The sequence below is a fragment of the Ambystoma mexicanum genome, chromosome 9 (genome assembly GCF_040938575.1).
Source record: "Ambystoma mexicanum isolate Mex_15411 chromosome 9, UKY_AmexF1_1, whole genome shotgun sequence".
NCBI lineage: Eukaryota > Metazoa > Chordata > Amphibia > Caudata > Ambystomatidae > Ambystoma > Ambystoma mexicanum.
Window position 1 is genome coordinate 613115805 of NC_090931.1, and position 23154 is coordinate 613138958.

The 23154-nt window shown below is 49.2% G+C and overlaps 1 protein-coding gene across 1 annotated transcript in view; it reads right to left on the reverse strand.

Moving 5' to 3' along the window:
- Positions 1–23154, reverse strand: part of TAOK1 (TAO kinase 1) — a 1754180-nt gene that overhangs the window by 326989 nt on the left and 1404037 nt on the right. The window lies entirely within an intron of this gene.

Genomic DNA, 23154 nt, shown 5'->3' on the forward strand with positions numbered 1-23154 from the left:
GCAACATTACTATGGTAATATATGCTGTACACTGCCCATGCAACCTCCTATACATACAGAAAACTACCAGGAAGGCACATACGTGCATATGTGAGATCCTGAGCTGCATATGTAACTTTTGTGGCAGCACCACTGGCCCGCAACTAGGTGAAAAAAAAAATACCTAAGATATTAGGTGGACAGTTCTCATGAAGATTACTCATCAGTAATCTTCATCAGGACAAGGCTAGAGCTGACCAACTTCGTTAAGAATTTGAAAAAAAATAGTTTTCTTTGCCAAAAGTCACATAAAAGGACTTAAGACTATTAAATATGTCCAAATTGGTCCACACAGAATGAATATGCGATACACATTGATGAGCATAGATATACTATACCTCTGATGGAACTTTTTCATGTACGAACCAAGAGAAAACCATGAGGACTATATGCTCTTTTGTACATCATTAATAACACGATTAATCGATCTATGAGAGAGATTGTGACATCCAACATAATCAAGAATTCATAGCAACACAAGGGGAGAGTGAGGGGTAGCGGCCCACAGCCCCGGTAAATGACCTGAGTGAAGTGAGGGCCATTAACGTGGGCCCAGGGCCTTTATCCCAGTGTTGCCCGTGGAACGGATACATAAGGCCATTAGCACCCGGGTTACCAAAGCAGAAACCCTTGCTGCTAAAATAGAAATTATTTTCCTTCCTTCAAAGGGACGCTGCAGATATCCCGTTGTAAGAAGGAAAATCCTTTATCAACATGGCTGCCATGGAAAGGGAAGGCAGTGTTCTGTACGCCCTGGGAAACTGCGAAGAAGCGTGGGGTGGGGGAGGGGGCAGACGTCCTGATTGGCTGGCTTCCCCACCCAGGATGCTAATATCAGATAATGTTGCATACGGATCTGCAAAAAACAAGTCTATGAAAGATTTGCCCACACATTGCATTAACATGCTAAGCTACCCATTAACACTCAGTTGTCATTCCTACAACTATGTACAATAAAAGGATTAGCATTTATAAAAAGCCTCATTTATATTAAGACAATCATACCAGTAGCACATTAAAATTATGGGTGGATATGAAGTGCACGGTACGTTCGTGTAATTTGAGATGTCACACTAATTTTGTATTCAATGTATGGTATTGTGAGAAACCTGAAGGTGTAGCACTCTATAGTCCCCAGGGCTCTGTCATCCATGTGGCCATGACACGGCCATCGCTTTTGGATCCAGTTCCTGGGAGTGGACCATTGTGGGAGGATCCCCTGGATGAGGGCTCTCCGGGGAGTGGGATACCAGATGGTGAAATGCAGTAGCTCCTTCCCTGCAACACCTTATCCCCACCTACCAGGTAAGATACTTAAGATACTTAAGAACTCAAACCCCTCCGCCTCCCACTTTCCCAACACAAACACTTCCTCACAAACAGCTTATTGTGAGTGAAAACGGACTAACACCAGAGGCGTATGCCTGCCATGTGCCAATACAATGGTAAGGCAATTACTGATTACGCACACCTGACTTCCATCACACTTCCCGACATGGATAAAAGACAGAGCACAAAAAGCAAACTCTGAGCAAGGCAAAACACACAAGGAAGCAGCAGTTCCAAGATGGCCGTTTAACACAAGGAGAAAGACAGCAAGACCAGAGAGTGTTGAAAGGAGAGAGGTGCTCTTGACCTTTTCAGACCGTTACTTTTGTGAACCTTGGAAAATAAGAAACCTAAAACCAGGGACTAAAGCTGAAGAAACCCGCATTGTGTGTCGGAGATACTCGGGGCTCTCCTGTGTCGATAACCAAGGCGGGGAGGAATGGTTGCCGCTGTGGTACTGTCCTTGGCTCCCACAACAAAGCAGCACCAGTAAAGACAGCAAAGTCAGTGAGTCGGAGAGACCGATACCAGGCCAGCCTGTGTTCGTAATTATAAGTTACTCACCATAGTGACCAACGTACTCTTAGTCCATAGTCCCTTTTCCTCCATACTGCATGGGTGTCCCTTCCAAGGGAGAGAGAACCTTTTTGCACCAGAAAAAACCTTCTTCCCATTTAAATTTAGAGGCATGCCGGGTGGGGAGGGGGGGCAGTCCAGGGAGCATGCGATGCCCTGACTCCACCCTCCGGCGCCACACCTCAGTCCCCATTGACAGCGTCGACAATAGATTTAACATTGCTTAATGACCCCAGTATTATTAGGGGGGAGGTTGGTGGGATGTATGGAGGAAAGGGGACTATGGACTAAGAGTATATTAGTCACTATGTTGAGTAACTTATAATTACTCTTACGTCCCGTCCCCTTTCCTCCATACAGCATGGGCGATTACAACTGAAAGTCACCCCAGGGTGGAGAGGAGACCCTCCTTAAGCAAATAGATTCCTGAGAACAAGCCTGTTCAAAAGCCACGTCAGAACTCAGATCTAGAGGCGGCATTCAAACAGTAATGCTTGCAGAAAGCCGAGAGGAAGTGGCCCAAGTGGCCGCCCTGCTTATGACTTGCTTGGCGCTGGAATGCAATGGCTGTTGCCTTGGCCCCGACTGTGTGGGAATGCATGTTGGCCGGCAGCGGCTTGTGCTGGCCCTCGTATGCTTCCTTGATGCGGAGACCATCCAGCGGGATATGGAGGCCTTGGAGGCCTGATAGCCTGGTCTTGAGCCTCCGAAGGTGACAAACATGGTGTCCGATTTGCGGAAGCATTTGGTCCTGTTCAAGTAGAACTTCAGGGCACGCCTGACATCCAGGCAGTGCAGCGCACTCTGTGCTTTGTCCTTAGGATCGGCAAGAAACATAGGAAGGACCATTTCCTCGTTCAAGTGGAAAGCAAGACAGCACCCTAGGCAGAAAAGCTGGGTGTGTCCGCAGGACTACTTTGTCACCGCGAAAGGTAGTATATGGTTCCGAGGCGACCAGAGCCTGGATCTCGCCGACTCTACGAGCCGAGGTAAGGCCGACTAGTAAGGCCGTCTTGATGGGGACCATCCTGATGTCCACGGACGCCATTGGCTCGAATGGTTTGTGTGCTAGTAGGCCCAAAACTAGGTTGAGGTCCCACACCGGGTGCAGTCGCTTGATGGTCGGGAAGAGCCTAGCGAGACCCGTCAGATATTTGACTATAGGGTTGGAGGAGGAAAAAATGCCCTCCTCCGAGTTCCTGTAAGCACCAATGGCTGGAAGGTATGTGCGGCAGGTATCCACTTGTACGCCTGAATGAGCGAGGTGCGCCGAAAAGGAGAGCACGTCATCCAAAGTGCAAGCCAAGGGGTCAATTCGCTTGGAGTCTGCCCAGGGGCAGAATCTGGTATATTTGATTTTGTACTGGGCCCTGGTGGCTTTTCTCCTGGCGCCCTTTATGATCTCCAGATTGGCCTGTGAGAGGCTAAGGTGCCGAAGCGTTACCTGCCTAGGTACCACGCTGTGAGGGCTAATTTCCCTGGCACAGGATGGATGTTTCTGCCTCCCTGCCACCTACTCAGCCTCTGGCTGCAGTCCCTGTACCCCAGCCTCCGGCGCCATCTACTCCTCCTTCACAGGATCCTCCAGATCTGCAGGTCTTGCTGGCCTGGCGGATTACCTGGGCCTCCCCAACCCAAGGTCGAACAGCCGGCAGAGGGTGTTCTGGCTGAAGTCCTCGCACAACGCCCCTTTGCCAACACAGGCATTCCACTGCAAATCGATGTAGTCTCCCTGGCCAAGAAGGGATGGCTCGAGCCACACTTGGCCGAGCGGGTCAATCGACGCCTGGAAGCCAAGTACAGGCAGATGGAGGGCGATACACTCTTGATCTCGACCCATCCTCAGCCACACTCCTCGGTGATCGCAGCAGGCATCACTATACGCCAAGCCAGTCGTCCTCAGCCTCCTTCTCTGCGGCGCTGCTAGGCAAGGAGGAGAAGATCTTGGAGGCATACGGCAAGAAAATGTACTCCAACGCTTCCTTACACCTTTGTCAGGCCAACGCAGACGCCGCGCTGGCTGCCGCCAACCAAAGGTTATGGCAGGAAATTGCGGACTTCCTCCCGGAACACTACCCCCTCAAACTCCCAGTGCCAATCACGCTTTAAGGCGGGGCTAGCTGAAGCTAAGCTGGTGGCGCATGACCTCATGGAATCCACAGTGGCTCATATCGATGCCTCAGGCCGTGCCATCTGTATTGCCACGGACATGAGAAGAACAGCCTGGCTCCGGGAAACGAAATTCAACCCGGATGTCCAGGAGCGCATTCTAGATCTACCGTTCGAGGCGGGGTGACCTCTTCCACTCCTCTACGGACGAAGAGCTGGACAAAAAGAAAAACAGCTCACAAACGGCAAAGTCTCTATCCATTCTTACAAAGACCACGCCCAAATCGTACACCCAATCTCAGCAGCGCTCAGAAAAGGGTTGTACATATGGAGGGTCCCGCGGCTTCCAGGAACGCAGATCCAGGCAGCCGCACTGCTCGCCGTCTGAAAACTGGCGCAAACAACTAAAGGGGGATAGGAGTAAGGGCTTTTTCCAGTCCCCCTCTTCAGGATCAGCCTCTGAGGGAAAGAAGGCATGACACGCACCTGCGGGTCCATGCGTCTCCGGTGGGGGGGAAGGCTTGCTCTCCATGCACATTTCTGGGGCCAGAATTTCGAGGACCCCTGGATCCTCTCTGTAGTATCCACGTGGTACCGCCTTCCTATCCTAGCTTCTCCTCCCTCCTACCATCCACTCCCACAGGTTGGGACAGCAACTCTTTTGGCGGAGATCCGGTTGCTCGTAGGAAGCCAGGCAGTGGAGGAAGTTCCAGCCTCCCAGCGAGGCTTTGGCTTATACTCCAGGATTTTCGCCAAAAGAACCAGACGGGCCTGAGAGTTGTGCTGGACCTTTCCACCCTCAACCTCTCCCTACCCCTGCAAAAATTCAAGATGGTTACGCCAGCTTTTATAGCGGAGCCATTGGACAGGAGAGACCGTATGTGCTCCCTGAACCTGAAGGACGCGTACCTACACGTCCTGATTTGGCAGCTCCATCGTTCCTTCCTCCGGTTCAGGATCATGGGCTACCATTTCCAATACAAAGTCCTTCCATTTGGCCTCAACTCGGCCCCCAGGGTCTTTACCAGACTCATGAACGCCGTGGCGGCACTCCTCAAGTGCAGGGCCTCCACATCTACCCATACTTCGACAACTGGCTCATCACGGCTACATATCTGGAAGCGGTTCGCCACTCTTCCCATGCCCTTATGAAGACACTGCACAATCTGGGCTTCTCGCTCAACCTCAAGTCACAGCTGCAACCTAAGCAGACTGACATTCCTGGGACTCATTTGGGACACGTGCTCCGAGAAGGTCTTCCCGTCGGGGGACAAAATCTCGGACATCAAGAGGGCCACCGCCCACTTTCTCAGCAGAGAGGTGACCTCGGCATGGTGGTACCAACAACTCCTAGATCTACTAGCAGCAGTAGTTTATCCCAGAGAAGGTATTTAAACCTTTGGGAAGTCTAAAAGGACATCCCTGTGTCACTGCACTGAGGGTGCTGTGTAACGCACATGAAAAGATGCTTATGGAGTCATCTGAAAACTCCATAATCAAAGAACACAAGAGTAAAACACACATCAAAATACATGAAAGTGGGTTAAAAAAGGCTCACACTCTTTCCAGGTAAAAAAAAAAAAAAATCAAGTCCTCAAAATCGAGCAAATTTGCTGGGGGACCATCAGCATTTTGGTGATTACACCCTGAACTGTGTTCAATGGTAAAATCAAACCCCTGTAGGCTGATTTACCATCCTAACAATTTAGGAGTCACCCCCTTCATCTGCATTAACCATCACAGGGGTTGGTGGTCAGTCTGAATCACAAAAGTAGATCCATACAAGTATGGAACTTCTTCAGTGACCACACAATAGCAACACATTCTCTTTCAACGGTTGCCCACCTTGTTTCTGGTTCCTTCAGCTTTCTGCTGATGAAGCAGGTGGGGTGCTCCCTACCTTTCTCATCCAGCTGACTCGGAACTGCACCTATACCTGTATTGGGAGCATCTGTTTGCACAATGAAAGTTTGGCTGTAGCCAGGAGCTCTTAAGACTGGAGCTTGACAAAAGGGCTTTCTTAAGTCCTTCAAATGCCTTGTTGCACTCTTTATTCCACCTTTAGGAGATTTGGGTGAGGAGACCACATTCAAGGGAGAAGATATGAACCCATAGTTATCTATGAAGTTCCTATAATAACCAGTGAGACCTAGGAAGGCTCTCACTTGGGTTCGAGTAGTAGGGGTGGCCCATTCTTGTACAGCTTGTACTTTGCTAGGCAATGGCCTCATTTCACCTCCTATCTCATGTCCAAGGTAGACCACTTTGCTCTGACCAATTTGACTTTTACTTGCCTTTATGGTCAGATGGGCCTGCTCAAGAGCCTGCAAAACATATCCTAATTGGTCAACATGTTCTTTCCAATTAGGGCTGAATACTGCAATGTCATCCACGTGTCAGGGGTATTTGCCAATAGTCTGACGTTAGGTCAAATGTACTGAGGTACTTGTCTGAACCAAGTTTGTCCACCAGCCCATCTGTCCTAGGTAAAGGATGGGCATCAGTCTTAGTGACTGCATTTAGAGCTCTATAGTCCCCACAGAATCTCAACTCCTTGGATCCTGTCTTTGGCATTAGCACAACTGGACTAGACCATGGACTGGTAGAGGGTTCTATTACCCCGAGATCAAGCATCTTGTTGGCCTTTATGTGGATTCTGACATGATCCGACATCCTGTAACATCTGCGTTTTAACAGGTAAATAGTCCACAGTGAGAATATCATGCTGGCCCCAAGGGGTCAAGCCTGGTGATGGTGAAAACAGGGAGACAAACTGATTTAACAGAAACTTGCACTCCTCCTGTTGTTCCAGTGTCAGATTAGATGAGAGATTAACTCCTCCTAGTTTCTCATCTAAAGGTTGTCCCCTCGGGAGATCAGGTAGAGGTTCACTCTCCTCCTCCTCTTGAGCTGAAGCTAGTAGCAAAGCTCCCACTTCTTGTCTTGAGACATTGGCTTTTAGACGGTTGTGTGAAAGACCCTCGGGGTCTCCTTAGGATTGCCTAAGTCCACCACCAGATAGTTGACCTCTCCAAGTTTTCCCACAACCTTGAAGGGTCCTATCCATTTGTCCTGTAAGGCCCTCTCTGCCTTGTAGGAACCATAACTAAAACTTGCTGGTCTTGAGTAAACTCAACCATGTTGGCCTTCTGGTCATGCCAATGCTTCACCAGAGCCTGACCTGCTTTTAAGTCATCATATACTTCTGTCATCATGTGCGTCATTCTCCTCCAGAGTTCTAAAACATAGTCAGTGACTCTCACTGGCTTGGGAGAAGGAACACTCTCCAACCACTCCTTAATTAGGGCCAATGGACCTCTAACTGGATGACCATAGTGAAGCTCAAAGGGACTAAATCGAAGTCCCTCCTGAGGGACTGCTCTATAAGCAAATAGAATGCATGGCAGTAGAACGTCACACTTTCTTCTAAGGGGTTCCTCTAAAGCACCTATCATGCACTTCATAGTACGGTTATACCTCTCTACCAACCCATTCATCTGGGGATGGTAGGCTGTTGAGAACTTTTAAGTCCCTCCACAGTTTTTCCACATGGCCTGCATGTAGTGGGATTTAAAATTTGATCCCCTGCCAGAGATTACTTCCTTAGGAAAACCTACCAAATACCAAGTAGGACCTTAGCAACAGCCTGAGCTGTAACAGTCCACATAGATATAGCTTCAGGATACCTAGTAGCATAGTCTAATGCAACCAATATAAATCGATTTCCTGAAGAGGTTGGAGGGCCTAAGGGACCAACAATGTTGATTGCCTCCCTCTCAAAAGGGACTCCCACCACTGGGAGAGGCACTAGAGGTGCCATTCTTGGCTCCACTCTTGCCAGAGATCAGACAAGTGTGACAGCTCCTAAAAAATGTATCTACATCAGACCGCAACTTAGGCCAGTAGAAATATAGAGAAAGCCTTTCCTTGGTCTTCTTGAAGCTCAAGTGACCAGCCAAAGGAATCTCGTGGGCTAACTGTAGGAACTGGTGTCTTGTCTCTAGAGGCACTACAAGTCTTCTGTAGTCCCCTGGATAGACACTGTTGGTTCACTGTAGAAGAGGCCATCTTCCCAGTACAACCTGTGCTTCCCTGGCCCTTGCCTGTCCAGCTGAGAAGCTGTCTGTTGGCGAATGCCTTCAATAGTAGGGCTCTCTCTTTAACCTCTGCTGAAGTCTGCCATAGAGGGCTCACCTTCTGCCAGTAAAGAATGTAGCTCAGGCTGGTCTTTAGGATCCAGATGTCCAACAGGGGGCAAGGTCTTCTTCCAGCTCTGAATCCTCGGCAGCTGATTCAACCTTTCCAGATTGTTCCTCACACTTCGCCTCAGCTGGAGGAGCAGTCGCAGGTGTGACTTTGGACAGTCCTCTCGGGGATGTCCTTGTTTGGTAGCACAGGAGTGCTTTCTGGCTTTTTCCTTGAGATCATGGGTTTCCCCTTTGTCTCATTCTTCTCAGAAATAGCAGTTAGTAGTTACCGTGGACTGGGTGTTATAGATTCCTCTGTAACATCCACTAGCGAGTCAGTTAAGGTACTCTCTCTGGATTTCCTTGTCTGCTCCTGTTTCCTTTTACTGGGGGGCGTGGGGGTACTTGATACAACTCTAAGAGCTTGTAAGTCATTCCACTAGGCACCTCACTTTGTACACTAACGGGTATCTTGACAGTCATGTTGTTGCACTGCATGAGAGCTGGTAGTCTAGGAAGCATTTGGACAGGGCATCCAGAAAGCTTAGTGAGGCCTTGGGTGCCTTAGCAACATACTCAGGTTTGAAAAACGATTAATCCACCACTGTAATGCTGGCCCCAGTGTCTATGATGGCGGGGGTCTCTTGACCATTCACAAGTACAATGTCCTTGTAATATTCTTGTGGGTTATCTGGAATTAAATTATAGACATCTAAATTCTGCTGCTCCCATAGACCCAGGTACACTAAAGCAACACTGGCAGAGACTCCAATGGGGTCTTCAGCCAGTAATTGAACGTTTCTACTTGCCATTTGTACTACTCCCTATTGGGAAAAGGCTAAGGAGACAGAGTGGACCCATGAAGGTTTACCCTTGCATCTGGAATCCGCTTTCACATGGTCAGTAGACCCACAAGCATAACATTTTCCAAATGTTTTGATAAATTAGTTTTTTTGCTGACCTCCCTCTGGTTTGGCACCAGAGGTTTCACTAGCCAGATTCGGTTTCCCCTGTGGTTTCCCCTTTTTATGTTAGGGGCCCTCTTTTGGATTGGAGGTATTAGAATTCTCTTTGCCATCTTTCTTTTGCTGCTTCCCATCATCCTTCTTCGGAGTTTCCCCAGAATCCTTGCGAGTAGCCCTGTTTGCAACCCACAGGTCAGCAGCTTTTGCTAACTTCTTTGGATCAATTTCCTTAGAGTCAGCCAAGTGCTGTCTCAGCTCAGGAGAGCAGGCATCAAAAAAAGATTTAAAAAAATAGATTTCTCATTCCTTCAAAAGTGTTAACTCTGTAACCCTTTACCCAACCAACTAAGTTCCTCAAACATTCACACACCCAGGTAGCCCAAGGGGTACCATCATGCTTTTCTAGGGTCCTAAACCTCTTAAGGTACTAGGAAGGAGTTTTCCCAAATCTAGAAATCAAAGCTAGCTTCACATTTTCATACTCAAATCTTTCAAGTTCCCCCACCTCCATTACAGTATCAGTTGCAACCTGGGGGAGCCTAGACAAAAGCCAAGGAATCAACTGATTCCCTGTAAAACACTGAATCCCATAGTTATATTCAAAAGCAGCCAACAAATCTAAAATATCAAGTCTCACCTCATACATACTCACAGCTTCTTTAGGCATGCAAGGCCGCTTAGGACTGGAAGACCTAGAAGACTCTGGGAGAGAACCATTTTCAAGAGACAATTTCTTCATTTCAACACCATTATGCATTCCCATTTCTCGGAGTTTGATTTCTTGATGTTTACTTTCAGTTTGCATTTGGAGCCTTTTGAACTGTAACTCAAGTCACATTTTTTCAAGAGAGACTCATTCTGGACTCATTCTGGATTCATTACTGGACCTTTTAGGGTCCCTATGGCCTTAGCTTGAGGGCCTAAAGCAGGTAGAGGTGCAGTGGGGCTCACATCCAGAAACTCATCTGACTCTTCCAGCTAATCAATAACATTAGAGTTAGACTCTGAATCATTATCATCTTCATCAACACTATCCACATTTGCTGAGGGGGTAGGGGTTATAGCTCTACCTCCCAGTCTTTGATGATTCAACAATTTCTCAATCAATTAATTTTTCTTGCCTTTAACAGAGAGAGACCTGACTTTACACATATATTTCAGTTGATCTACTATTAGAATGATCAGGGCTTCCTGTTTGAAGTTATCCATATTTGGCATTATAAAATAATTGCTTTTCTAGTGGTGCTTAGTCTTGTGAAGGTTATTTGAACAAAAGTAAGAGCAGCACTTTCAAGGTAACAAATATACTTTTTCCTCACCACTTGCCACCAGTGTTAGGCAGAATTGCATGCAGTACCCTCTGGGACCACCACATACAATTAGGACTACAGCTGTCAGCAAAAACAAACCTTTGGTATACTTTGGCTACTCAGTTTGTGGTAGCGAGCTGAGCAGCCAGGCTTATCTCAAGAGGGAATGTGAGCAGTACCAGAGGTTACACAGAGGTCTTACAATCACAGTGGTATCACAGTGGTTCAAGTATACACTTACACTCAAGTTTTCTTGGTAAAACACTTCTTTATTACACAATCATTTAGAAAACATTCACCAGAAGGAGGCAACTTAATATTATACACAAACACACTTCAATATCAAACCAATACGTTTCTGAACAAATTAGGCTCCCCTGAAATAGGAGCAAAATGGCATTTCAGTTACTTTCAATGGAAGTAAAAAGGCACAAGTCAGCAGAATAGATCACAAATACTTTCTTAGGCAGTGCAAATAGTTTTAGTTTACTAGAGGGCTCGATTCAGTTCAATAGGCCTAGGCCAAAGTCAATGGACTAGTTTCTTGGAGAGGAAAGGGCAGTTCTTGAAGTAAACGGTTAAGTCTTTGCCAAAGTTCACAGAAGTAGTTTGTACGAAAAAGAATCATATGTTGGGTCACAAGATGATTAGGCCTGCAAGTTGGGAAAGTTCCACAAACTTTCACCGCGAGAGAGACGTTCGCTCAATCGGGTTGGCACAGTACCTTAACATGAAGCAAAAGATGCAGCTGAAGATGTTGGTTCCTGGCAGTTCCTGCAGATGTCACTGTTCCTGAGCCTCAGTCATGAGGACAAGAGGGAGGACGTTGGGGGACTCTTGCATGGGATTGTCGGAAAACGCTGACAAAATGGAGTCACTTCAGTTCGAGCAGCTGTTCATCAAGCACACAAGCTGGTGCCCTTCCCCCTGGTTAATGCTAACCAGCTCCGAGAATGGTATCCAGGTGGCTTACGAGTTGATTGGTCCCACCAACTCAAAGGAAGAAGTCGTCCTTGAAGGGGATTCTCTGTCGAGGTGAACTTCGCAATTCGGGCCTGCAGCAGGGCTTCACTGGGCGAACCAACCGTCCAGGAGTTGCAGCAGCAGCAGCAGTCCTCTTCCAGCACGTCTTCGGTTCTTTCGTTCCAGTGGTCGACTCTCCTTTCCAGACCAGGAGACTCGCCTTTTAAACAGTTTTCTCCCATTCAACCCAAGCCTAGCTACCACTCACCCAGCAGGGTGGCTGTCCTTGACGGACAGTCAGCAAGCCAATCATGCCAGAGTTCATTTGTGTCTACTAGGAGACTAAGCAAGCACAGAGTTTTGGGCACCTGCCTCACTTCCTGCCCACCCCAGACACTCAGACGCCAGAGGCGGTCTTCAGTGCTGAAGCCCGCCAAAGGCATAGAAACAAAGGGACCAAACCTGGTTTGGCGCACAGAGACACACTAGAAGGACCTTTCCAAAAAGAAATGGCGGAAAAACGAAGACCGGGACCTGTTTAAACAAAGGGGCTTAAGGGGCCATCTTGAAAAACATGGCTCCCGCGATTTTTAGCTACCAGTGTTCGCAGTCGTGAAAAAACATGGTAGTTTGTTGTAAAACCACTGCCACCAGTCATTTCGATAGAAAAGGGTAGCATTTGACTGCTACATGAGTTTCTAGGCACAGGGGATACTAGGTAACCCTCCAGCACTCTATAGGAAGATAGGGTGTGCTGGGTCTAGGAATTTAAAAAGACTGAAGTCCCCCCCCCCCCCTCTCCCCGGCTATTCCCCTGCCTGGCTGCAGGAGAATATTGCTCACCCCAGCCCCGATGGAAAGAGACCAGTAACCAGGGTTAACGTTTGCCAGACCAAATTTGCAGCTCCCTGAGGGTGCTGCCTGACGCAAGGGAGGCGCTCCGCTGACCACCAGGAACAAGACTCACAACGCTCTGATACACTGGCAGCCTGTTGGCTGCAACAGCAGGGAGCTAGCCGCGCCGCTGGGCAGAATTATCATTGCCCTAGCAATACTGTGAGCACCAAGGATTCCAGGCCGTGCAGAGTGACAAACTGAGGCCAAAGCATACTACGTGAACAGCGTGCTGCATTCTACAGTGAGTCTAGTGGGGGAAGCTGACAAGCCAAAACACTGGTTGCCTCCTAACATTGGGATTTGCCAGGGGGAGAGGGGCCATCCCTTGGTTGGCACAAAAGAAGTTCCAGGACTGACCATCAACTGCCCCTCTGAACCTCCCAAGACCGGGGAAGGGCATTAGGGCCTGGATACAAGTCTGGGCAGGGCGCAACGACCAACAGGGGGCAGGTCTCTACAACCCCCACCACGGCCTCTGTCCCCCGTTACAGCAATTCAGAGGGGCTGGGGCACTGGGAGCAAGGCTCCGCACAAGGGACTGCCACGCCAGTCGCCTCTCGGATATTGACCAGACGTCTGGGGGCCTTGAGCATGATCCCTCAGGTGATTAAAAAGAAAGCTATATAGAGGGTAGAAAGCATAATACAATCATTTCTGTGAGATGGAAAGCAACCTCGCTTAAAACTTTGGAAACTTCATTTATCATGGGAAAATGGTGGTCTGGGATTGCCAGATTTTGAAAATCGTCATCTGGTGTTTGGAGCACGACACCTGCTACCTTTCTTAGAAAACTCATCGGATGTCTGGACATAAGCTGAGACTAGTAGGTGCACTCATTTGGCACCTAGGGCTGTACTGACATCCGAAGATGTAGCCGGATGCAGATCCTATGCACCAACTACATTTCTAAGGGAATGTTGGAAAGGGCTCATGAAAAAAAAAACAAGAAAGATGTCTCCAGTTCTAGTAGCTCGTCGCTGTGGCTAAAGCCAGACTTTAAACTAGGAGGGAAAAAGTTATTATGGCCAAATTGGCTTTTGAGTAGACTCCAATGGTTGGGAGACCTCCTTGAAGATGACAAATTGATTTGTTTTAAAAATTTAACCAGGGAAAAGGATCTTAAAGACTGCACTTTAGGGGAATACAGGAAACTGACAAGAGCAGTGGAGGATAGGATTCCAGAAAAAGGCAAAGACTGGCCTGAGTGGTTGTGTGATTATAAATTGGGTGGTCAGATAGCTTAAAAAGGTATAGAAACATTTAATAGAAGGTAACTAATAAAAAGCTACTGGACAAATGGTCAGAAGTGATAGGATCAGAGATGAGTGAGAGCAGGTGGATCAATTTATGCAATAACACGGCATTGACATTGAATTTAGGAGGAAGAGTAAGACAAATCAAAATCCTGAACAGAGTGTACTGGACTCCGTAGAAACTATATGCAAGAGGCTTGTTGCAATCAGAGGCCTGTTGGAGATGTAAACATAGTGGGGGTACATTTGAGCGCATGATTTGGGAATGCAGCAGCATAAGAAACTTTTGCAAAGAGGTTAAGTTAACAATGAACTTGGTACTGATGCTGGATGTAGATTATGATTACACAAGTATTATTCTTGGGAAAGAGGATCTGGTAGAAGATCTGTCTTTCCCGCAGCGCTGCTGTTATTTCAGGGCTTCGAATTCTGCAAAAAATGTATTCTATGGAAATGGAAAAGTGAGCAAACGCCAGCAGGATCAGATTGGATGTTAGACTTGCAACACAAGATCAAGAATGGAGAGACTAATTCTATACAGACTTAAGAAAAGAAGTTTGTATGAACAAATTTGGGAAAGATTTTTAGAGTTGTGATTCATTATTTTAAATTCATTATCGGTGTATGAAATAATTTGACCATGTGACACTGTTATATGACTTGACTGTGATGAAGGGAGCTTTATTTAATCTGTATATAAGTTTCAGTTTAGTTGTAATGTTACGTTTTTATGTTTAAAAATTCAATAAATATGTAAATGCAAAAAAGAAAAAGATATAGAGGCCTCCCACCCAAGTGTGCAACCAGTACTAGGACAGGGAGGGAAAGCAGCTCCCCCACTGTGACCATGACGAAGGGCAGTGGGGCACATAAGAAGCAGGCCAATATTGAATCCTTCACGAGACAGGTGGCCAAAGCGGTTGTGGACACTAGCAGAGCCTCAGAAGACAGGACGGGGACAATGACCCCAGCCATGTCCGACCTGCGCCAGATAATGGACAGCATGCAGATGGCTTTTGCAACTATGAATTGCAAGCTTGACGATACTGACATCAATATTGCAACCCTAAGCGCCAAAATATAGAGGAAGAGTGACAGGGTGACAGAGGCGGAGGCCCGGATTAGGACAGCTGAAGATATTATGGAACTGAAAAACCCTAGTAACCTCCATATCCAATGACCTTAAGCGTGCCCAGCAGAAATGCGATGAGGTAGAATGCCGCACCAGGAGGAACAATATCAACAGAGTAAGCATGCCAGAGGGGTTTGGCAGAGGCCCATGGAGGTTGCCGTCAAGTTTCTTCTGAAGGAACTCCTGGGGGACCTGCCCTTCTCAAAATCATTTGTGGTGGAGCGTGCTGGCACGTCACCTGCGGTTAGACCAAAACCCAGCACCCCGCCCCGGCTAATGCTGATCAGACTGTTAAATTACAGCGACCATGACATCATTCGAATGGCAAGGGAAAGGAGCCCCCTACGATACAAGTCATCGGTCATCCATATCTACCTGGACGTCTCGACAGCAGCTCAGCAGGAACGGAAAACATTTGCAGGTGTGAAGAAACTACTGAGGGACAGATGGGTGCAATATGCAATGCTTTTCCCTGCAAGGTTGAGATTTCAACACCAGGGGAAAACGCTATTCTTTACAATACCTACCGAGGATGTTGCTCACATCGAAGCGCATATACCCCTACCAACAGTAGCAATGAGAACGAAGAACCAGCCAGGAACACCACCTAGGCAGAGAAATCTAACTCCTTGAAGGTCTATGGAGAAACATTTAAACATGTTATCCTGTCAGTAGACAATGCTGACATCAACGTGTGGGTATTAGAGGTTAAGCAACAGCTCCCCCATGCAGTTCTGCACTGTTCAATTGGTTTATGGGGGACGCCCAGTTCCAAGGCAGACCCCTGTTGGGTGGGGGGAGGGACACACCATCGCCCTGATTGGTGGGTGGGGATGAGGGAGGCACAGGGGCAGAGGGTGGGATAGCTGGAGGGGAGGGGAAATGTAAACAGTGTTTTGGCAGACACAATGGGGTTAGGTCACTATAAATCGGGCGGGACAGCAGTCACTATAATTGGGTGGGACAGCACAAAGTAATCTCATGAGGGGGATTAACTTGATGAGTTGGAATGTCAGGGGCCAGGGAAACTGCACAATGCCTGCCAAGTGACGGCCTACGCCAGGAGACACGGGTTAATGTCCTCTTCCTCCAAGAAGCGCACTCTATTGCAGCTACAAACCGCCAGATTGCAGCCACGTGGGGTCCCAAAACATTCTTCTCTGTGCACTCAACCCAGTCCCGCAGTGTTATGATACTGATACATAAAACACTAAAATCTACGCTTAAAGGGACCCGCATCGACCAAGAGGGCGGTTATGTGATGGTGCAGAGGGTGTGGAGTTTGATGGTCAATACATACGGACCGAATGTGGACACACATGACTTCTACATGGTTACAGCAGACACTATCCAAACATACTCACCAATTCCAGTGCTCTGAGCGGGGGATATGAACTGTTTTATAGACCAAGGGCCAGACTGCACGGGGACAGCCCCTAAACCACTGTCTAGAAGTAGCCGCAGCCTCGTGGAGCAAATGGGGAAGCTTGATTTAAGGGAAATTTGGAGGGTAATGAACCCACACGTCCACCAGTACACACTCTGCTCATAAGTCCATGACATGGCCTCCCGTATAGACCTGATACTAGTCCCATAACCCTGGGTGGGTAGTGTCCAGCTGCACCATCATGCCCTGCATGCTCTCCGACCACTCCCCTGTTATTGCGACACTCTCGCTGGGAGGGGGGGTGGTAGGCAAGTTTGTATGCAGTACCCTTTGGGTGCACTACAATTACCTTGACCTCCTGGCAATAGGGACCCAACCTTTGGTGTAAGTCTGAACTACACAGGTTGGTAGTGTGGTCGAGCAGCCAGGCGTATCTCAACAGGGGTCAATGTGAGCAGTAAGGTTGTGACACAGAGTTTCACAATACAGTTATCCAAATAAACACTTACACTCAAGGTTTCTTGATAAAACAATTATTAATTTATTTCAGTCAATTATATAAGCCTTCTTCAGAAAGGGGGCAAAACATGTAACACCTAAATATACTTCAAAACACACTCAGTTTCTCTAAATCAGACGACACCCAAAGGGGACAGCACACAGACACTTCTTACTACCTCAGGTGACTTAAATAGCTAGGACACTGTGGACATTGATTTGTCACTGGCACATTTAGAGCAATACTAAGTTAGGTGAAAAAGATAGAATAGAGGAATAAAACAAAAGTTAACAAATAACTCGTAAACAAGCAAGTACTTCTAAACACCTTCCAAAGTACAAAGTCAGAGGTAAAGAGGAATCTCTCGGGGAGGCAGGACAATGTCAAGGGGAGCTGGAGATCTTCTTTTGCAGGTAGGTAAAGAGTCTTGCACAATGTTTGTAGAAATGTTAGTTTAAAATAGAACACTTGAAGGGCCACAAGCTGAGAGGCGTGTGTGGGGCAAAGCTTTAGCAACTCTGCAAGGTAACCAAGACAGGTCTCAACTGAGAGCAAGTAAGGCTACACAACAAGAGGTAAGTTCTCTTAGGCTTTACAGTACCTCTGGTTAAAAGAAATGGTTCCAGCTGGCTTCTGTTCCTGTACAGCTCTGCAGATCCTGTTGTTCCTGAGCCTCAGTCTTGGGGACAAGAGGGAAGACGTCTGGGGACTCCTGCTCTGCAATGGGACGATCAGGGGCAGCAATGGGCAAACTTCAATTCAGCGGTTCATTTGTGTTTCAGCTCCTCGCGTAAGACAGTAAATAGCAACACTGTGGTTCTCGGATACCACTTCAGACTTTCCTTGCTTCTGCGGTTCAGCACTCTGCTGAGGTGGCTCAGGCTTAGTCAGTCCTGCAACAGGGAAGTCGGGAGGATCTTCCTAGCGCTCGGATCCGACTTAAAAGCAATGCACACACTCTGGTGTTCCCCTGCCTGGCTGTTTCGGTTCCAACAGCAACTGCAGTGGAAATACAATGAGCTTCGAGAGGATGTTCAGATGGGCTTACTTTGGAGTTGATTGGTCCCACCAACTGAAAGGGAGAAGTCGTCCTTGCAGGGCTTCTCTAATCGAGGCGACTTCGGAGCTTCAGCACAGCAGCAGGGCTTCTCCGGGCAAACCAACGGTCCAGGAGTTGCAGCAGGCGTCTCTTCCAAGTTCTTCTTCGGATTCCTTCGTCCAGTGGCCGACTTTGCCTTCCAAGCCAAAAAGCCTCACCTTTTATGCAGGTTTCTCCCATTCATTCTAGCCTAGCTGTCAATCATCCAGCAGGGTGGCTGTCCTTGCCGGATAGCCAGCCGGCCTATCACCTTTGGGTGCATTTGTGTAACCAAGGGGATTAAGCACAGGGAGTTCAGACACCTCACTCACTTCCTGCCCCTGCCAGACATACTGGTGCCAGAGGTGGGCTTCACTCGCCAAAGACAAAACAAAGACCAAACCTGGTTTGGCGCGCAGAGTAGCTATCAAGGAGGACCATCCTGACAAGAAATGGAGAATAAAGCAGACCGGGCCATTTTGACGAAATGGGCACCCATGGTGCCTTACCGTGACTGCGAACGCAGCCCGCGGTAAAAACACAAAATGGTAGTAAAAAGTAAACCACTGCCACCAGCCGTTAATTGTAGGAAGGGTAACAAAAATGTTACATGAGAAACTAGACAAAGGGAATAGTAAGTAACCCCTCAAGCACTCTATTGTAAGATAGTGTGTGCTGGGTCTAGAAAGTTAGAAATTGTAAGTAAAGTCAATTTCACCCCACTGCTCTTGGAAACCGTAGTTTCACCAAGAGAAGGTATCTAAACCTTTGGGAAATCTAAGAGACTTCACTGTGCCACTGCACTGAAGGTGCTGTGTGACACAATATAAAGATGATGCCTATGGAGTTTGTCAAACTCCAAAGACAAAAAGAACACAGAATTTAAACACATTAAAATTACATGAGAGATAACAAGTCTTAAAGTTCAGCAAAAAAGCTGGGGGTCTCTAAGGTAGAAGGGAAATTATAAGTTACTCACCATAGTGACTTATGTACTTAGTCCCCTTTCCTCCATACTGCATGGGTGTCCCTCGTGAGGAACGGGAGACTGAAACCTTTTTCACCAGAAAAAACATTCTTCCCCTTTAAATTTATAGGCGCGCCTGGGTGCGGCCCTGGGAGTATGCACTGCCCGGACTCTGCCACCACACCTCAGTCCCATAGACGCGTCGACAATAGATTTAACATTGCCTAATGACACCAGTTTTATCAGGGGGGAGGTTGGTGGGAACGTATGGAGGAAAGGGGACCAAGGATTAAGAGTATGTTAGTCACTACAGTGAGTAACTTATAATTACTCTTACGTCCCGTCCCCTTTCCTCCATACTGCATGGGCGATTACAACAAAATGTAGTCCCAGGGTGGAGAGGAGACCCTACTTAAGCAAACAGGTTCCTAAGGACCACCTGTCCGAAAGCCGCGTCCGATATAGAGCCGGCATCCAAACGATAGTGCTTGCAGAAAGGAAGGGGTGGCCCATGTGGTTGCCCTGCTTATGACTTGCAAGGGGACATAACGCTGGAAAGCGATGGCAGTTGCCTTGGCTCTGACCGCATGGGCTTGCATGTTGGCCGGGGGTGGCTTATGCGGTCCCTCGTAGGCTTCTCTGGTGGCTGAGGCCATACACTGGGCTATGGAGGCCTTGGATGCCTGATACCCCGGTCTTGAGCCTCCAAAGGTGATGAATAGTGTTCGACTTGCAGAAGCTCTTCGTCCTGTCCAGGAAGAATTTCAGTGCACGCCTGACATCAAGGCAGTGCAGAACTCTCTGCGCCTCGTCTTTGGGCTCAGCAAAAAACATGGGCAGCACAATTTACTTGTTCAGATGTAATGCGGAAGGCACCTTAGGAAGAAATGTTGGGTGCGTCCGCAGGACTACCTTGTCCTTGTGAAACGTAGTGTATGGCTCTGCGGCGACAAACGCCTGAATTTTGACGATTCTGCACGTCGAGGTGAGGTCGACTAACAAGGCGGTCTTAATGGTGACCAGCCTGATTTCTGCGGACCCGATCGGTTCGAATGGTTTGTGCTCCAGGGCACCCAAGACTATGTTGAGGTCCCACACAGGGTGTGGCTTCTTGATGGGTGGGTACAGCCTGGCAAAACCAGTCAGATGTTTCCTGACAATCGGGTTGGAGGAGGAAAACCTCTCCTCCGAGTTTTGGTAAGCCCCAATGGCTGATAGGTAAGTGCGGCAAGTGAACACCTGCACGCCTGAATGGCCGAGATGCGCCGAAAAGGAGAGCACGTTGTCCAGGGAACATGCCAGAGGGTTACTGCCCTTAGAGTCTGCCCAGTGGCAGAACCTGGTCCACTTGCTCTTATAATGGGCCCTGGTGGATTTGCTCCGGGCGCCCTGTATGATCTCTAGATTAGCTTTAGAGAGGCTGAGATGCCCTAGCATGACCTGTTCAAGAACCATAGTGTGAGGGCTAATTTCTCTGGTGTGGGGTATATGATCCTGCCCCCCCTGCTGTGCCAGAAGATATGCTGGGCCCGGCGGCAGGCGCATGGGAGGCCCCCCTGAGAGGCTGAGCAGTTCCAAAAACCATGGCCTGGCTGGCCACCATGGAGCTATCAGAATGATGCTGAGGTGGCGAGACGCCTTGATCTTGCATATCACCCTGTGAATCAGCGGTGTGGGCGGCAAGGCGTATGCTGCCATTCCATCCCACCTGATCTAAAAGGCATCGCCCAGGCAGCCCGGGCCCTGACCCTGCCAAGAGTTGAACAGTTGGCACCTGCTGTTGCCCCAGGAGGCAAAGAGGTCCACCTGAGGGTGACCCCATTTGCAAAAGATCTCCTGCAGCACTAGGTCGTTCAACTGACACTCATATTTGTCCGCTATCAGTCTGCTGAGCCTGTCTGCCTCCAGGTTGGATTCTACCGGCAGGTGGACCGCCGTGAGGTAGATGTTGTTCTCCAGGGCCCACTCCCATATGCCGACTGCCAGCCTGCATAGTGGATGGGATCTGGTACCTCCCTGCTTGTTGACATAGAACATGCTGGTCGAGTTGTCTGTCTCAATGAGGACGAACTTGCCCTCGATAACCGGAAGGATGGCCCTGAGCGCCAGCCAGATGGACTTCAGTTCCAGCCAATTGATATGGTACTCCTGCCGGGTCCAGGTGCCATGGACGCAGTGGTTGTCCAGGGTGGCCCCCCAAACCCCAAGAGAGGAGTCTGTGGTGATGGTGACCTGTGGTGTAGGTTGGCGGAAAGGCTTGCCCGTCCACAGGGTGCAGTCCCTACACCACCATGTGAGGTCTGGGTGAAGCGACAGAGGAACGTTGATCATCTCTGACTGATGGCCGCGTTCCTTGTTCCAAGATACTGCAAAGTGCAGCTGTATCCTCCTCATCCTGAGTCTCGTGTGGGGGACAGCCAAGAGGACTGCTGCCATGAGACCCAGTAGGTATGGGTACCACCAGGCAGAGGTCACTTCTCTGCTGAGGAAGTGCGCTGTGGCTCTCTTGAGTGCTGTGATCTTGCCAACTGAGGGAAAAACTTTCTCGGAGCACGTGTCACAAATGAGGCCCATGAAGGTCAGTGTCTGCGTGGGCTGCAGCTGTGACGTCTTGAGGACGAGCGAAAAACCCAGCTCGTGCAGTTGTTTCATAAGAGCTTGGGAGGTATGGTGCACTGCTTCTGGAGATGTAGCCCCGACGAGCCAGTCGTCCAGGTACGGGTAGATGTGGTAGCCTTGAGACCTGAGGAGGGCCGCCACCATGTTCATCAGCCTGGTAAAGAACCTTGGGGCCGAGTTGAGGCTGAAAGGGAGCACCTTGTATTGGAAATGGTAGCCCATGATCCTGAATCGCAGAAAGGAACGATGAGATGACATATCGGGACGTGTGGGTACGCGTCCTTCAGATCCAGGGAGCACATCCCGTCTCCCTTGCACAAGGTCTCTGCTATCAAAGCTGGCATAACCATCGGATCCAGGGGTCCGCAAAATTCTGGTGCCAAAAATGTGCATAGAGAGCAAGCCTGCCCCACCCTGGAGACACGTGGATCCGGAGGGTTGTGTCATGCCTTCTTTCCCTCTGAGGCTGCTGCGGCAGAGATGGACTGGGAAAAGCCCTTACCCGCCCCCTGCCCCTTTTTGTTGTTTGCACCGATGCTGGGATGGGGAACGGTCAGGCTGCCTGACCTCCGCTCTTGGAAGCCACGGAAACCTCCGTATGTACATCCCTTCTCAGAGCGTTGCTGTGACTGGGTGTACGGTTTGGGCATGGTCTTTCTAGCCGTTTGAGAGTTTTTTTATCCAGCTCCTCGTCCATTGTGAAATGGAAGAGGTCACCCCTTCGAACGGAAGATCCAGTATGCGTTCCTGGACATCTGGGTTGAATTTCGTAGCACGGAGCCAGGGCATTCTTCTCATGTCCGTGGCAATACAGATGGCACGGCCAGAGGTGTCTATGTGGGCCACGGAGGACTCCATGATGTCCTGGGTCACGATTTGGCCTCCGCCAATCCTGCCTTGAATCGTGATTGGCTCTGCGCCGCAAGCTCTGGGAGGAAATCAACAATTTCCTGCCAGAGCCTTTGGTTGATGGCTTGACGCAGGTGCAAGGACGCGTTGTAATACACCTTCTTCCCGTATGCCTCCAAGATCTTCTCCTCGTTGCCTAGAAGCGCCGCAGAGGAGGAGGCCGACTGAAGCTTGGAGTACAGTGATGCCGCAGCGATCACCGAGGAGTGTGGCTGAGGATGGGCCGATAGCAAGAGTGTATCCCCCTCCATCTGCCTGTACTTGGCGTCCAGGCGCTTATACACTGCTGGGCTGAGAGAGGCTTGAGCCAACGCTTCTTGGCCAAGGCAACTACGTCCTTCTGCATCAGCATCCCTGTTCTGGCAACGGGATGTAGTGCGAGGACTTCTGAGAGGACCCCCCTTTGCTGGTTGCTCTACCGCGGGCTGAGTAAGGCCCAAGTACTCTGCAAGCCCTGCCAGACGTTCGTGGAAGGCCTTGGCTGAAGACGGCGCATCAGGGGCCTCCTCCTCGTCTGTGTCCACCTGCGGATCCAGAGGGCCTGGCACCGGAGGGGGAGTGCTAGGAGCCGGGTGCTGCGGTGTGGGGACCAGAGACTGCGGCAGAGGCTGGTGCGGAACCGCCTGCACGATCGGCTGGGCGGCTGGAGCGGGCTGCTGAGGCAGAGCAGGGACCGGAGGAGCCTGTGCTTGGGCCTGAGGCGCCAGCGGGACAATTGGAGGGAGTAAGTCCCTGATGTCGTCCCTGAGGATGACTCCCATCTGTGGAGATTACATGAGCCCGAGGAACTTTTCAAAGAACCTGTCCTCACAGGCTGGATTGGTGGTAGGCGATATTGACGGGTTAACGGGCGGCTGCTGGAGCCATTGCGTGCTCTGCCCATATGGACGCAGCGGGAATCTGCCTTGCACAAAGGAAGGATAAGCTGTAGGCCA